The 17297-nt window shown below is 43.7% G+C and overlaps 1 protein-coding gene across 3 annotated transcripts in view; it reads left to right on the top strand.

Annotated features, from left to right (window-relative positions):
* The window catches only part of LOC126215047 (mucin-5AC-like), a 270054-nt gene that overhangs the window by 82339 nt on the left and 170418 nt on the right, over positions 1 to 17297 (top strand). The gene's annotated exons all lie outside the window — the stretch shown is intronic.

Here is a 17297-nt window from a genome sequence, read left to right as displayed (position 1 = left end):
GGTTTAGTTTCAAATTTGACACGTGAACCATAGTTTTTCCTCAAAATTATTCCAACTCCTCCCATTCCTGGTCTATCTTGGTCAGTTCCGGTGTGAATGACTCTGTATTCTTCAGGCCAGAAATCTCCTGGTTGGGGCCATCTCATCTCCGATATGCCTAGGATATCTATTTCCAGTCGTTCCATTTCAAGTTTTAGATTTTCTAGATTGCCACACTGAAGCAGCGTTCTCACGTTTCAAGCTGCTATGTTAAAATTGGGATTCTTTTCCTTCACCTTGTATGTATCTTTGGTGGTCCCCACTTGGAGATCCGATTGGGGGACTATCTTACCTCTGGAAAATTTTAGAGAAGATACTGGCATGGCTTACTGCTGATGCTTGGGATAATCATAGTTCCTTAATGTGGTGGTTTCCCGTTGCCTTCCACGTCCTATGCCGTTGACCATCAGCTGGTTCTTCCAACTTTGGGAATGATTTCTCATTTCCAGGGCAAGAGGGTGCCCTGTCCAGCAAATGCTTATCCTGGTTATCCCTCGGTCCCTGTCTACGATAGCCATCACATGAAGTGACGTTGCCCACTCTCTACCGCTTGGAGGTGTAGATCAGGAGTTTCCCTTCATCGGGTCTAGGACCTTACGGCATTCCCTAGTCCCCTCCAGTACTTTAGAGAGTAGATCATTTATATATATTGTAAACAGCAACGGTCCTATCACACTTCCCTGTCGTACTTCATATATTACTTTTACATCTGTCGATTTTGTTCCGCCAAGAGCGGCATGTTGAATTCTATCTGCAAGAAAGTCTTGAATCAAATTGCAAGTCTGCTGCGAGACTACGGAAGCTCGTTCTTTTTTCATTAAACGGCAATGCAGGGGACGGTGTCAAACGCTTTACTGAAATCAAGGAACACAGCATCAACCGAAAGGCTATTACAATTTGTACAGAAAGCAGATGGTAGTTTTAAGAGTCGAGGGGCACGAAAGGGAAGCAGTGGTTGGGAAGGGAGTGAGACAGGGTTGTAGCCTATCCCTGATGTTATTCAATCTGTATATTGAGCAAGCAATAAAGGAAACAAAAGAAACGTTCGGAGTAGGTATTAAAATCCATGGAGAAGAAATAAAAACTTTGAAGTTCGCCGATGACATTGTAATTCTGTCAGAGACAGCAAAGGACTTGGAAGAGCAGTTGAACGGAATGGACAGTGTCTTGAAAGGAGGGTATAAGATGAACATCAACAAAAGCAAAACGAGGATAATGGAATGTAGTCGAATTAAGTCGGGTGCTGCTGAGGGAATTAGATTAGGAAATGAGACACTTAAAGTAGTAAAGGAGATTTGCTATTTGGGGAGCAAAATAACTGATGATGGTCGAAGTAGAGAGGATATAAAATGTAGACTGGCAATGGCAAGGAAAGCGTTTCTGAAGAAGAAACATTTCTTAACATCGAGTATAGATTTAAACGTCAGGAAGTCGTTTCTGAAAGTATTTGTATGGAGTGTAGCTATGTATGGAAGTGAAACGTGGACGATAAATAGTTTAGACAAGAAGAGAATAGAAGCTTTCGAAATGTGGCGCTACAGAAGAATGCTGAAGATTAAATGGGTAGATCACAGAACTAATGAGGAGGTATTGAATAGAATTGGGGAGAAGAGGAGCTTGTGGCACAACTTGACTAGAAGAAGGGATCGGTTGGTAGGACATGCTCTGAGACATCGAGGGATTACCAATTTAGTATTGGAGCGCAGCGTGGAGGATAAAAATCGTAGAGGGAGACCAAGAGATGAATACACTAAACAGATTCAGAAGGATGTAGGCTGCAGTAGGTACTGGGAGATGAAAAAGCTTGCACAGGATAGAGTAGCATGGAGAGCTGCATCAAACCAGTCTCAGGACTGAAGACCACAACATCAACAACAGATTTTTGTGAACGATCTATGATTTGTTTTAGAGAAACAAATCTGACAACCGCCGCGGAGAGCCCAAAATCACGGACGGCGCTGTGTCTCGTGGCGTGGGATGTCCCGTCCTCCGGCACGTCAACATTAGTTGCGTAGTCCCGCGTGCCGACGGCTTAACCTACTTCATACATAGAATAGATTCTAACCTAACCTAACTTAACCTCCTTGACCCTGGGAAAAACTGACGAAGGGGATCGGACGATGTAATCGGGCGACCTCTGGCGACGTTGTCGGTGCCACTGCGTAGGCTTATGAGGAAACTGCCGGCTGACCAGGAAAAGCGCGCTGCGGCTTCCGCCACGACGCTGGCAGGAGTCAGCCTGTTGACGCGTGTCGGAACTGCAGGCGTGCTGACGCAACGCCGCTCCAGGTCTAATGCGGCGGGCCAGGGGTCAAGTGGGCCGACCCACGCCCGCCAACAGCTCGCAACAGCTGGCGCGTCCCACCAACCTGTGGCGCGTCCACTCAGGCACACGTATGCGCCCGCCGCAGTCTAAAGGCCCACGTAAACCATCAAACGTGTTTGACAAAATTGCCCTTATCCAACCACAGTTTTGCCAAGCAGGCCCTTACACGTTCAGACGTTGGTCAGTTGAACCTCACTTTGATGCAGACGATATTCGTGTCCGTGTGTATTTTGAGAGTAGTGGGGACAGCTGCAATGCAGACAAAGCAGTCTGAGGTGTCAGGTCAGAGGGTGTTCTGAACACAATTTCGACACAAAGCAGCTCATTAGGCTTTGGAGTGGAATGGATAGGCTAGCAATAGAACAGTGCATCACCATTGGCTAGACACTCATTTATTGAACACATAAGTCAGGTATTACCCAAAAGGAACAATCAGTACAAATTACAAAATAATATTCTTTTCCTTTAAGTCACTCAAACATTTAAATAGGCAAATAGCAATCATTTAACTGAAAGCCTTTTAAGAAAACAAGACTAGAAAATTTGAATTATGAGTTGAAATCATATTTAAATAGGCTCTGACTGAGCACATATTTTAAAACGAAATACTTCCTTTAAGGAACCAGCGATCAAAATTACATAATCCTCAACAAGCATATTACATCCAAGACATTTAAGATTAAACAGTAATATTTAACATCACAGAGCTGCAGTCCCAAGTTTTAAGCAGCACGTTTCAGATGGACTGCACTGCAACAGTACAATATAAGTCCCTCAGAGGATCTCCCCACACTTGAAGTAATTGCCGCAATCGACAAAATATCAACATCATTCCATGTACAGACCTAAAACAAACTAAAAGCTCTCTTAAGTTTGGTACAGTTAATTCCCTTTCAACATAACGTACATCACAAGTCTAGCCCTATGACGGCACCGACACCCCGCAATTTAGCACGCGAAAACTACAGCGATGCACTGATCACGTATCCTTACAAAATCCAAGAACAGAGAGTCGGCTCCCCACTAGCGGAACATTTAAACACGCGCAGCGTGCGGGTTTGCGGGATGCTGATCTCGCCCTTAAGCTCAACACCAGTTCAAATACTAGTCAGCCTACAATCTTGAACCACCATACACATTCCTTCAGTTACTGCATAGAAAGCCAATGTGATAGGCAAACAGACCAGCATATGATAAAAGCTTAAGCAATTACCTTACTAGACAACCCTTATGAATAGTAGCCGTATTTTTTTTTTTTTAACGTGAGCACACCCACAATCAAAAGACAAACAACGCCAATCATAAGGACAGTAGCACGTAAGCAAGTAGCAATGGCAACTTCAGCTTAGATTGGCTACAAATCAGCACGTGATTTAACACATCAGAGAACAGTCTTTACAACATAACCATCAATACAATAACAAATTACTGACACGTGTACTCCCCCACGATTCCGATTCGCAAAGCCATTGACAAAACGTGGAGAACGTATCACTTAGACCAACATAATGGTGCTCCCTCAGTTACCCCAAATAACTGACTCCCTTAGTTGCACAGCAAAGAACCAGACCTAATGAATCCACCACAGTTTTCGCCTCTAAATTGTCACAGTACAAGTGAGACTCAATCACAAATGTAATTTTACATCACCAGTTCCCGTATAGTCAATACAAGCGCCTGATTTTCACCCGTGTATAACGGCAGGCAGCAACGTCGTACGGAAAAGAGGGTAGACACAAGCTCTTACCAATTCTCTTCTACGAAAGCAGCCACCGCAACTCTCGGGAACCACTGGGACATCCAGTGCAAAAATCGTTACTCCTTCACACAAATTAATTACAGGACGCCCGCTTCCCGCTGCTTGCTACGGCGCCGTCCGTTCAAAGCCAACTTGTATATCTCCATGCGATAGGTCCGGTCCCACACTCGCTGCGTCAACCCGACAACCGTCTTCCCCCACGTCCCGGAGCACACCCTCCCAGGACCTCGCCTCGCGTAGGCCCCAGAGGGCGCTGCTTACCGCCCTGACCGTGGCAGGGAAGATAAACCACCAGAGTGGCACTACCGATATGAGCCGCCACGGCTCACAGTCCTTGCGCTGACTTTGACACTGTGTTTAAAGAATAAGAAGAAGAGAACAAGACTCTGGTCCAGGGAATGGCTTAAAGTGAGAGATTTCACGCAAGAAAATATGCTAAACTCTTAGAATCCTCAGAACTCGAGATTACATCAAGTTTCTGCGAATGGACAAAAAACTTATTGAGTCCCTCCTAAAAGAGCAAACTTGCCTGTTAAGTGTGCTCTTACCTAGCCACGGATGTATCAAACACGCCCGGACACGTACTCACTGTGCAACAATGAAAATGTAAATAGAATGAAAATACCCAATTTCTATCAATTCTAAAGTGCTGATCGCGAGTATCACAAAGACAAATCAAAATTAACTATAGTTTTCATTTTACACTGTTTTATTACGGTGATATATACGGATTTTTATGTTAAGTTTAAAATCAAATATTATAATGATTCGTCAGAGTCATAATAACTAGTGAATTACACCGAGCGAGGTGGCGCAGTGGTTAGACACTGGACTCGCATTCGGGAAGACGACGGTTCAATCCCGCGTCCGGCCATCCTGATTTAGGTTTTCCGTGATTTCCCTAAATCGCTCTAGGCAAATGCCGGGATGGTTCCTTTGAAAGGGCACGGCCGACTTCCTTCCCCATCCTTCCCTAATCCGATGAGACCGATGACCTCGCTGTCTGGTCTCCTTCCCCAAACAACCCAACCCCATGAATTACATTATTGTCCCTGGTCTTACTTGTGTCCATTATTTTGGATATAACCATTTTGATACCAGTTTTAGTGGTTTGTCTCCCTCCTCTTCAACTTCAGTGACTTTGTTAAGACATGCAACAATTTTTGCACATTTGTTTCCAGATTAACTACCAGTTGTTCAAGTTGACTGCTACTGAAGTGAACAAAACTGCCCAGAGTTTGTGTTAACAGTGCTGACACATTTTGCTATCAGTGTAGAGAAGTGACATTTGCTTCTGCAGTGTTACGTGGCTTTATGCTTAATTACAGACTTACTATTTTATCAGTTGATTTGTTTTCACCACGTAACGCCCGCTGTTTATGTCCTTCGTTGCTGAGCGATGCATCACTTTTCGTTCTGACGCCGCAACTCTTCCTTTCCTATATCTTTCCTACTTTTTATCTATATAAATGATGAACTTTTGGTTTTGCCGTTTAACAACTTTTTAATAACTGTGGAAGTATTACAGGCATCGAGTCCCACCTAATGTGTCACCCGCCTATACGTTTTACATGAGCCTTTCAAGACTCGATCGATCTGTTTACAAAGAGAAAGCAGAATATCTCTTCCTTTGAAGTTGTCCAACAACGACCTAGGAAACTCGACGACCTCGCGGCCCGGGCTCTTCCATGGCTCGCGGTAGTTTGCAGCATTCGTTTTATTCCTTGCCCACTTGCCGCTGCGTCGAACTTTCGTGGTGATCGTTGGGCAACGTCTTCCACGTTATCTGCAACATAAATAAACTTTCTTCCCAGAGTATTTCTGAAAACCCAAAAACAAACTTAAAGAACATAATAATAATAATTGTTCTTACAATTATTCGCATAAGTCTTGGTCGATTTAATGAGGGGTGGGATAGGCCTAAGCCTTATGACACCACACTTCACAAAAACGGCAAATAAATCCATTGATTAAAAAGCGTACCGTTGTTATTTTGGGTGCAAAAAAGGTGATCAGGATAAACCCTGGGCTCCACATGTGATTTGCAACACTTGTGCCAGCAAACTCAGGAATAGGATGCATGGGAAAGGACTTCCAGTGCCCTTTGCAGTGCCCAGGATCTGGCGTGAGCCAACTAACCATGTCAGTGACTGCTACTTTTGTGTGGTCCCTCCTATCAAGAAGGGAATATCTAAGAAGAAGAAGAAGAAGCGGACAGTGATCTATTCTAACATTCCATCTGCCATATGTCCAGTTCTTCATGGGGAAGGATTGCCAATACCTGAACCACCGACAGAGTATGAGATTACTTGTGATGGGGATTCTGAATGTCCTGAACCATGTACATCACAAGATACAGAGTTTCTTCCTAAAATATCATCAACTGATGATCCAGAAAAATTGTCTCAAAATGAGTTAAGTGATCTCGTTAGAGATTTGGAGCTCGCTAAAGCTAAGGCTGAGATTTTAGCATCAAGATCGCAGCAGCGCAGTTTTCTGGAAAGCCATGTAAATGTTTCATTCCACCGCAGAAGAGAGCAACAAATCACTCTTTTTTTAACATGCAAGATAGTTTTGTGGCATGTGTGGACATAAATAGTCTAATGAAGGCTCTCAGAATTAATTACAACCCTGATAAGTGGAGACTCTTTATTGATTCGTAAGAGTTGAGCTTAAAAACAGTGCTTTTACATATTGGTAAAGAGCTTCCTTCCATTCCACTTGGGCATAGTGTGCATATGAAAGAGTCATACCAAAACATGAAAAATTTACTAGAAGTCATCAAGTATGACGACTCTCAATGGCAGATTTGTGGTGACTTGAAAGTGGTTGCACTGCTATTGGGTATGCAGTTAGGATATTCAAAATATTGCTGCTTTCTCTGTGAATGGGATAGCCGAGCTGGTGCATCTCATTACAGTAAACCTGAATAGCCCAACAGAAAATCTCTTCAACCAGGTATAAAGAACATTAAGAGTGAACCTCTAGTAGACCCTAAAAAGATTCTGCTCCAGCCCTTACACATCAAGTTGGGTCTCATGAAAAACTTTGTTAAGGGAATGAACAAAGATGATGACACGTGTAAGTACTTAAGGCAAAAATTCCCGTACTTAAGTGATGCCAAAGTAAAGGTGGGCGTCTTTATAGGGCCACAGATTCGATAGCTTTTTGGAGACCATAATTTTGATGGAATCATACAAGGTGATGAGAAGAATGCATGGGAATGTTTTAAGACTCTCTGTTTACAGTTCTTAGGGAACAAACGAGCAATTAATTACAAGGAGATTGTAGATAACATGCTGTCGTCTTTTACGAAAAATCTGGTTGCAACATGTCATTCAAAATGCGTTTCTTACATGGTCATCTTGACTTCTTTCCCAAAGATTGTGGTGCAGTAAGTGATGAACATGGGAAGCGATTTCATCAAGATATTGCCACATTTGAGAAGAGGTATGCCGGAAAGTGAAGCTCTACTATTTTAGCAGATTACTGCTGGATTGTCATAATGGATGTTCCAGGGTATGTCTATAAACATCAAGCCAAGTGAAAACGGTCATCTTCTGAATTTATCTCTGAACAAAATATGTAATTGTATATACTAGATATGGACATTTAACACTTGTAATCGTTTATATACATTTCTGACCAGTTAATTTATATATTTTCTTTTATGCTTTACATAGTTCTGGCACAAATTAGACTTACAAAGTATTTTCATTCGTGTAATGTTATCTTCATTTTTTCTTAATATTTTACTTTTGAATTTCCTGAATGGCACTGAAATTATCAATGCATAACACATAAATCAAGTAATTATACACTTAAAATTTGTTCAAAAATGGTTCAAATGGCTCTGAGCACTATGGGACTTAACATCTATGGTCATCAGTCCCCTAGAACTTAGAACTACTTAAACCTAACTAACCTAAGGACAGCACACAACACCCAGTCATCACGAGGCAGAGAAAATCCCTGACCCCACCGGGAATCGAACCCGGGAACCCGGGCGTGGGAAGCGAGAACGCTACCGCACGACCACGAGCTGCGGACTTAAAATTTGTTATGCTGAATCCTGGAACATGAATGCATATTTAGTTAGTGGGTTATTTATACAAAAATGTAGATTACTTTTTTAAAAAACTAGAGCTAAATATTTATGAAGATGATGATTTTGTATCATTTATACTGAAATAAACATAACCAACTCAAAATCATACAATGTACACACTTCAAATTCTCAAAATCATACAATGTACACACTTCAAATTTGTTGTTCAGTGCTTAGAAAGCTTGTCAATTTAACCTTACTTTTGAAGCAGACGCTTTTCGTGCATGATGTATAGAATGGCTACAACTGCAATTACAGCATTTCTAACATTGCCTGTGGCACAGTGTTTAAAGGAGGATAAGAAAACAGGACACTGGTCCGTGGTATGGATTAAAATGAGAAATATGCGACTGGAGAACTGTTAATGGAAATGTTGCACCCAGAACCTGATTATATCAACTTTCTGCGGATAGACTGTGAAACGTTTAACAGCATGTTTAGCTTTACTTCACCCTCAACTAGAAAAAGAAGGCACAAGAATGCGAAAATTTATTCTCTTCTACTTGGTCCTATAATGACAGGTCATTAAAATACCGCAGTATGGGAAATACAGCCCACATCATCCGTGGAAGAACAGGAGAACTTCGATTTCTTTTATTTCATTCCACTTCGCTCATACCTGTTTGACCGGAGAGGGACGTCACGGCGTTGCCCAGGTAACACCAATGCCGTGCTGGCTTTCCCTACCAAGCCGTAAGTGGTTCGGCTGATGAGCCCGTGTTGCCACACCGTGAAACCACGTGGTGTCACGCATTGCGTGCGTCAACGTTTGTCAGCTCCCGTTGAAAAGTCGCATTTTCTGGCATTTACGTGTTATGTAGTCGTCAAGTATTGTGAACAAGTGTTTTGTGTCCGTGTTGCATTAATAACAACAGTGTAGTACATCTGAATACGAGATTTGCAGTAAAAGTGTCGTCCAAGAACACACTCGCTGGCTGACAGGACAACGTTCTGCTGCAAAACATTCCTCCCAATTCGACAATAGCAATGGACAAAACCCCATACCACTCCGTTGTGACGCACAAAGCTCCAAAAATGCAGTGGCGAAAAGCGGATATTTTGGTCTCGGTGCAAAGAAATGTTCCATTAGATAAAGTTGAACCTGACATGTACAGAGCTGTGTCAATGGAACTTTTAGTGCTCTACAAACCAAACCTTCACGCTCCCAGGTGGACGAACTGGCTAATGGTAAAGGGCATAGCTCAATCGTGTTTCCTCCGTATCATGCTCATTTAAATATGTGCATAGGTGAAAAATATTGTGGCAAAAAACAGCAACAAGTTAACGCTCAGTGAATTTGAAATACTGAGAAAAGAGGCCAACTGGTCTTGAGTTGTCAGCCATACTTACAAGGCAGTTGAGGAGACATTTGTTACTGAAGGTCTGCAATGAGTTTTGAGGAATACGTAACTTCTCTTGTTGCCATGTTATCAGAGTGTAGAAATATTGATCTCACAAACATTCTAATGGATGTGAAATTGCGATAGAATCCTGAAATAGTGTCTTACTCAACTAGCAACTCGGCAACTATACTTTATAAAACAACACATACTCAGTAGAAAAACAAATGTGTAACTTCTTGATTTATATTGTTAAAATCCCAAGCAGTTCTCGCTTCACCAGCTATCGATGGCCACAATTAGTTAACTGAAAAAAATCTGTAGTCGCTTGAATATCGCGGTAGATATGGAGTTTTCGCACATTAATCATATGGCAAAACACTGTCGCCTTGCGCGCTATCATTTCCCAAAATCTTGCTTCGATATCTCACACTATATATGAGATACGAGTAGTTTATGAATATTCACTCTAGTTTCTTCACTGACACACGAGTTCAAGACTGGAAGGCTGTACACACATTCCATTATCTCGAAATTGGAAACAGACGGCGATATCCTTCAAAGTTCTAGGAATAACTCGATATATTTTCTACATTTAATACGCGGCAGCACGTAACCTAACACAAATTTTCACAAAATCCGTATTTTTCACTCCAAACTAAGAATTTCTTGCAGTAGTTTACCTACTATCGAAATGTGACAACAACAATGACCGTTAACGCAATGATAGGCTGTTAGTCATGAAACTGACGAATTAAACATTAAGATGCGCGAGACTGAGAGTTTATTACCGAATAGTGTCTTTGAAATTGTTTGAGAAAGATAGCAGATCGGCCGTTTGCCGATGACGCAGTCAAGCGAGCCTGCCAGGTTCAGCACCGAGTATGCACGGCATTATCGTCGCCCAGCACACACTGCCTTCACTCGCTCACCACTGAACTGTCTAGTCGTAACTTATTTTAAACGCACTATAGGTATGTAGCGTATCTTAACGGGATCGAAATGAGAATTTTCTTTTGTTTTATTAGCGTATTTATACACTACTGGCTATTAAAATTGCTACACCAAGAAGAAAGACAGATGATAAACGGGTATTCATTGGACATATATATTACACTAGAACTGATATGTGATTACATTTTCACGCAATTTGGGTGCATAGATCCTGAGAAATCAGTACCCAGAACAACCACCTCTGGCTGTAATAACGGCCTTGGTACGACTGGCCATGAGTCAAACTGAGCTTGGATGGCGTGTACGGCTTCAACACGATACCACAACCGTGACTGGCGTATAGTGACGAGCCAATTGCTCAACCACCATTGACCAGACGATTTCAGTTGGTGAGAGTTCTGGAGAATGTGCTGGCCAGGGCCCGTACAGGACCTGCAACATGCGGTTGTGCATTATCCTGCTAAAATGTAGGGTTTCGCAGGGATCGAATGAAGGGTAGAGCCACGGGTCGTAACACATCGGAAATGTAACGTCCACTGTTCAAACTGCCGTCAATGCGAACAAGAGGAGACCGAGACGTGTAACCAATGGCACCCCATACCATCACGCCAGGTGATGTGTCAGTATGGCGATGACGAATACACGTTTCCAATGTGTGTTCACCGCGATGTCGCCAAACACGGATGCGACCATCATGATGCTGTAAACAGAACATGGATTCATCCGAAAAAATAACGTTTGGCCATTCGTGCACCCAGGTTTGTCGTTGAGTACACCATCGCAGGCGCTCCTGTCTGTGATGCAGCGTCAAGGGTAACCGCAGCCATGGTCTCCGAGCTGATAGTCCATGCCGCTGCTAACGTCGTCGAACTCTTTTAGTGCAGATGGTTGTTGTCTTGCTGTTGACTCAGGGATCGAGACGTGGCTGCAGGATCCGTTACAGCCATGGGAATAAGTTACCTGTCATCGCGACTGCTAGCGACACCAGGCCGTTGGGATCCAGCACGGCGTTCCGTATTACCCTCCTGAACCCACCGAATCCACATTCTGCTAACAGTCATTGGATCTCGACCAACGCGAGCAGCAATGTCGCCATACGATAAACCGCAATCGCGATAGGCTACAATCCGACCTTTATCAGAGTCGTAAACATGATGGTACGCATTTCTCCTCCTTACACGAGGCATCACAAGAACGTTTCACCTGGCAACGCCGGTTAACTGCTGTTGGTGTATGAGAAATCGGTTGGAGACTTTCCTCATGTCAGCACGTTGTAGGTATCGCCACCGGCGCTAACCTTGTGTGAATACTCTGAAAACCTAATCATTTGCATATCACAGCATCTTCTTCCTGTCGGTTAAATTTCGCGTAATCTTCGTGGTGTAGCTATTCTAATGGCTAGTACTGTAGAAAAAACTATTGACTGGAAAATGTGTAGAATATCTCGCGCAGTAACCAAAAAATAGTTCTCAAGAGCTGACGCACATCCCATGTGCTGATCACACGTAAAAAGAATACCAAGCCGGTAGCCCACTCGAAATGCTGCGTTCTGCGATTGCTCAAATACCGTCTGTTGAAAAAATTCCGGCATTCGTAATTTCGGGGCAATGGTGTGTTGGAGCGAAATGCGGTTGGCATCCCTGAACACGCATGTGTTTAGTGTGTAACTGCCAAAGTTTCATTGTTGTGTGTTCAGTTCTGTGTTGAGTAGAACGTTGTGTCGCAGTTTGCGAATTTCCAGGTGGCAGAGTTAGAGTAGCAACGCGTCTGCATTAAATTTTCCGTGAAACTCAAGAAAACCTTTACAGAGACGCACCATTTGATGTAGGAAGCCTACGGTGACGACTGCTTAAGCCGAACTCGATGTTGCGAATAGTTTTTGGATGGCGCAAATGAGACTGAGGTACTCCTTGAGAGAATCATAATTGGTGTTGAGGCGTGCTTCTACGATAAAGATATTGAGACCAAGGTTCAATCTACACAGTGGGTCGGGAAAGGTTCTCCAAGAAAAGCTCGACAGGTGAGGTCAAATGCAAAAGCTGTGGTGATAAGTTTTCTTTGACTTTGAAGGATTAGTTCATCATGAATTCGCGCCGCAGGGACAAACTGTTAATCGATGGCACTATCGGGGCGTGTTGCGACGCCTGCGAGAAAATGTGAGAAGGAAACGGCCTGAAATTGGTACGTAGTTACTGCACAAACGGTCACTGTGGTGCCTCATCCTCTGTACTCTCCAGACCTGGCCGCTGGACTTTTTTATTTGCAAACCCCACTGAAATGACGAAGATTTGCAACGACGAGATAAAAACAAAATTCGCAGATGGCGCTTCGCACGATCCGGCAAAAGCCATATCAAGACTGCTTCCGGAATTGGGAACGGCGTTGGAGCGGTGTGTCAATTGTGGAAAAGAGTATTTCGAAGGAGACCATACGCACTGAGTAAAAGGTAACCGAAGAAAAATGTTGTTGACAAAGTTCCGGAATTTTCAGAACAGACCTCGTACATCTTGTATACTGTGCATCCGCGGATGAGCGGCACGTAAAACTCCTGCTATTTCTCCTCGACAGATAAAACATATGCTAAAATCGTTGCGTCGCCTGTTCGGCAGCTACATAGCGTGCCGTCTACACCTAATTTGTGCACGTTACACGTGTCGTGTAATATCGGCTTAGCTGTTCGTTGCCTTGCTGATTCCAGTGCACGCCATCGAACTGCTCGTAAGCGATCATATGGAATTTCTTGTTGAGTGTTATCCTTCTCATTCCAAAGCACGCGATCATAAACGATCAGATAAATTTCTTGCCGGGCGTTGGCCTACTGATTCTGATACACGTGATGAAGCAGTCCGTAACCGATCTGATTCTTTGGTTGCTTGGCGATCCTCACTTGCCTGACAAGCACGTAACTGCCTTCTCTTTCGTACCTGCCCGGTCGATCTGCCAGCTGATAGGTGTTCAGCAGGCATTATAATTTTCACGGAGAAAGCAAGATCAACTGTACAAAATTTCAGGTCACTCGGATTAACTAATTTTTGAATACCGCCTGGAAGGCGGCGGGTGGGCCTCATTAGCAAGTTAAGCTAAAGCGATGGTTCTCGGCCGTCTGCTCTCCATGAACTGGGCGAAAGTGGAGCGGCGCTCGAGAACTGCACAGCGTCGGCTAGAGAGCGCTGTGGTCGGTGAAGATCTTCCGCTCTCGTAGTGCCAACCTACGCTGTGGCATCGCAACCATCGATACCACACTAGTTATTTTGCTTACTTATGAAAAGTATTGTATAGGGTTCTCACTGTTGCTAAACAGACATTTACACTGGACTACAACATGTGAGGGCTTGCAAAAATCACACCGCACCGTATGACCAAACGTCGAGAATTGCAGCATTGATTTCTCGCTGTTGGTTTTTATGGGAAAACCGATACACCGTTTATAGGTTGAGTCGTACACAGAAGATTACAGCAACCAGCTGCTTTTTACAATGCTATTTATTTATTAAAACAAAGCTTAAGCAGACTGTAAATTGTGGTCTGGAGAGTTATGTGCCTAGTAAGTGGATAAAGGATGGAAAAGACCCACCATGGTTTAATAACGACATTCGGCGGACGCTGAGGAAGCAGCGGGTGTTGCACTCTCGGTTCAAAAAGGAACGCACAAATGACGACAAGCGAAAGTTAGTAGAGATTCGGTCGTCTGTGAAAATATATATGCGCGAAGCATACAACAACTACCATCGTAACACCTTAGCAAAAGATCTGTCAGGGAACAGGAGGAAAGTTTGGTGGTACGTAGTATCGCTAAGCGGGTCGAAGGCTTCCATTCAGTCCCTTGTTGACCAGTCTGGTGTGGCAGTTGAAGACAGCAAATCAAAAGCCGAAGTATTAAATTCCGCGTCCAAGAAATGATACACACAGGAGAATCGTACAAACATATCGTCATTTCACCATCGGGCAGAGCCCCGTATGGACGACATAGTAATAAGCATACCAGGCGTAGAGAAAAAACTGAAAAATTTGGAAGTAAATAAACCACAAGGTCCGGATGGAATCCCAGTTCGACTTTGCAAAGAGTACTCTACGGCATTGGCTCCTTACGTAGCTTGAATCGTGAATTTCTCCCCCAGTAGAAAGTCCCAAGCGACTGGAAAAAGACGTTGGTGACTCCAATATATAAGAAGGGTAAAAGAACGGACCCCGAAAATTACAGACCGAACATTCCTAACTTCTGTCTGCTGCAGAATCCTTGAACATATTCTCAGTTCGAATAAAATAAACTTTCTTGAGACTGAGAAGCTTATGTGCATCAATCAGCATGGTTTTAGAAAACATTGTTCGTGCGAAACTTGCCCTTTTCTCACATACACTGCGAACTATGGATGAAGGGCAACAGGCAGATTCCACATTTCTAGATTTCCGGAAAGATTTTTTTGACACGGTGCCCCATTGCAGACTGTTCACGAAGGTACGAGCATATGGAAAAAGTTCACAGTTATGTGAGTGGCTCGAAGACTTCTTAAATAATGGAACCCAGTATGTTGTTCCTCGACGGTAAATGTTCATCAGAGACAAGGGCATCGTCAGGAGGGCCCCAGGGAAGTGTGGTAGGACCTCTGTTGTTCTCTATCTGCGGTTGTTTGCTGATGATGCTGTGGTGTACCGCAAGGTGTCGAAGTTGAGTGACTATAGGTAGATACAAGACCTCTTAGACAAAATTTCCAGTTGGTGTGATGAATGTCAGCTAGCCCTAAATATGGAAAACTGCAAGTTAATGTGGATGAGTTGGCCGAGCGGTTCTAGGCGCTACAGTCTGGAACCGCGCGACCGCTACGGTCGCAGGTGCGAACCCTGCCTCGGGCATGGATGTGTGTGATGTCCTTAGGTTAGTTAGGTTTAAGTAGTTCTGAGTTCTAGGGGACTGATGACCTCAGAAGTTAAGTCCCATAGTGCTCAGAGCCATTTGTGGATGAGAAGGAAGAACAAACCTGTAATGTTCGGATACATTATTACTAGTGTCCTGCTTGAGTCAAGTCGTTTAAATATTTGGCTGTAACGTTACAACGCGATATGAGATAACGAGCATGTGAGAACTGTGGTAGGAAAGGCGAATGGTCTCCTTTACAGGTGAACCACTCTTTCCTAAAAAGGAGACCGCATATAGGACTCTTTTGCGACCTATTTTTGAGTACTGCTCGGGTGTTTGGGATCTGTACCAGGTCGGATTGAAGGAAGACATCGAAGCAATTCAGAGGCGGACAGCTAGATTTGTTTCCGGTAGGTTCCAATAACACGTAAGTGTAACGGAGATGCTTCGGGAACCGAAGTGGGAATCCCTGGAGGGAAGGCGACGTTCGCTTCGAGAAGCACTACTAAGAAGACTGTGGAGAACCGGTATTTGAAGCTGACTGCAGAACGGTTCTTCTGAAGCCAACATACATTGCGCGTTAGGACTACGAAGATAAGATATGAGAAATTAGGGCTCATATGGAGGCTTATAGACAGTCCTTTTCCCTTCGCTCTATTTGCGAGTGGAACAGAACAGCAAATGACTAGAAGTAGTACAGGGTACACTCCGCCACGCACCGTACAGTGGCTTGCAGAGTATACAGGGTGCGTCAAAAAAATGTATACACACTTTGAAGCGTCATAGAAAATTTATTTCCCGATCTGCAATGTTGAATTTCTGGAAATGGAAAGCTTAAAGTCCAATTGGAAAAATAAATGTACTTTGCAAATGTGATTGATGTCCAAACTGGTGGCCTTCAGCACCAATACATTTCTGAGTACGAGTACCAGTGATTCCGTACTTCGTACCAAAGTGTCCAATGAGATTTCTGCGCACACTGCCTGAATCTCAGTCCAAAGTGTGTCCAGGTTACGTGGTTTACGTTTGTACGCCTCATCTTTTACCGTGCCTCATAAGAAGAAATCCAGCGGCGTGAGGTCTGGAGAGCGTGCAGGAAACTCGGTTGGTCCCCTGCGTCCTATCCACTGGCCTGGCACATTGTGATCCAGGTATGCTCGTACGTCCCTATGATAGTGCGGTGAGGCGCCATCTTGTTGGAAATAAAACTCATCATTACCGTATAATGCACGAATGGCAGGGCATATGTAGGGAGTCAGCAAGCATTGTTAGGTACGTTTCTCCAGTAACAGTACCTTCAAAGCGGAAAGGCCCAATGAGTCGCCTTGCAGACAAACCACAGCACACATTTACACCAGGCAAATTCACAGCCTTTTCAACTGTAATGTGAGGATTATCTTCAGCCCAGTACACACAATTGTGTCCATTGACAGTTCCATTGAGTTTGAACTGGGCTTCATCCGACCAAATTATGTTGCCCCTAAATCCCGGTTCACGTCTCACCATCTGAACACATTCACAAAATTCTAACCTTCGATCTGGATCGTCGTCACTTAGCTGTTGCATCAGCCTTGGAATGTACACACGAAACTTGCCTTTATTCAGAATGCGTAGCACACTACTAGCACTTACATTACTGTCACGTGCCGCTTGCCTTGAAGATTTTTGAGGTGAATGCTGAAACAGTTCCAAGACCGCAGTTGTGGAATCATCACTTGTAGCTGTACGAGGTCGCCCTTATCGACCTTTATGTACATCACACACTGTTCCGTGAATTTCGAATTTGTCTCGTAGACGTATAATTGTTAACTTTGAAGGTGGTTCTGTACCATACTCACTTCTCCACTGTCTTCGAACTGCAGCTACATTCTCAAACTTCCAGTACCACTTAATTATCTGCTTCCGTGCTTCAAAGC

The sequence above is a fragment of the Schistocerca nitens genome, chromosome 12, assembly GCF_023898315.1.
Source record: "Schistocerca nitens isolate TAMUIC-IGC-003100 chromosome 12, iqSchNite1.1, whole genome shotgun sequence".
In the NCBI taxonomy this organism is placed as follows: domain Eukaryota; kingdom Metazoa; phylum Arthropoda; class Insecta; order Orthoptera; family Acrididae; genus Schistocerca; species Schistocerca nitens.
The sequence above is the reverse complement of the archived record's forward strand: the minus strand, read 5'-3'. Positions and strand labels throughout refer to the sequence as shown.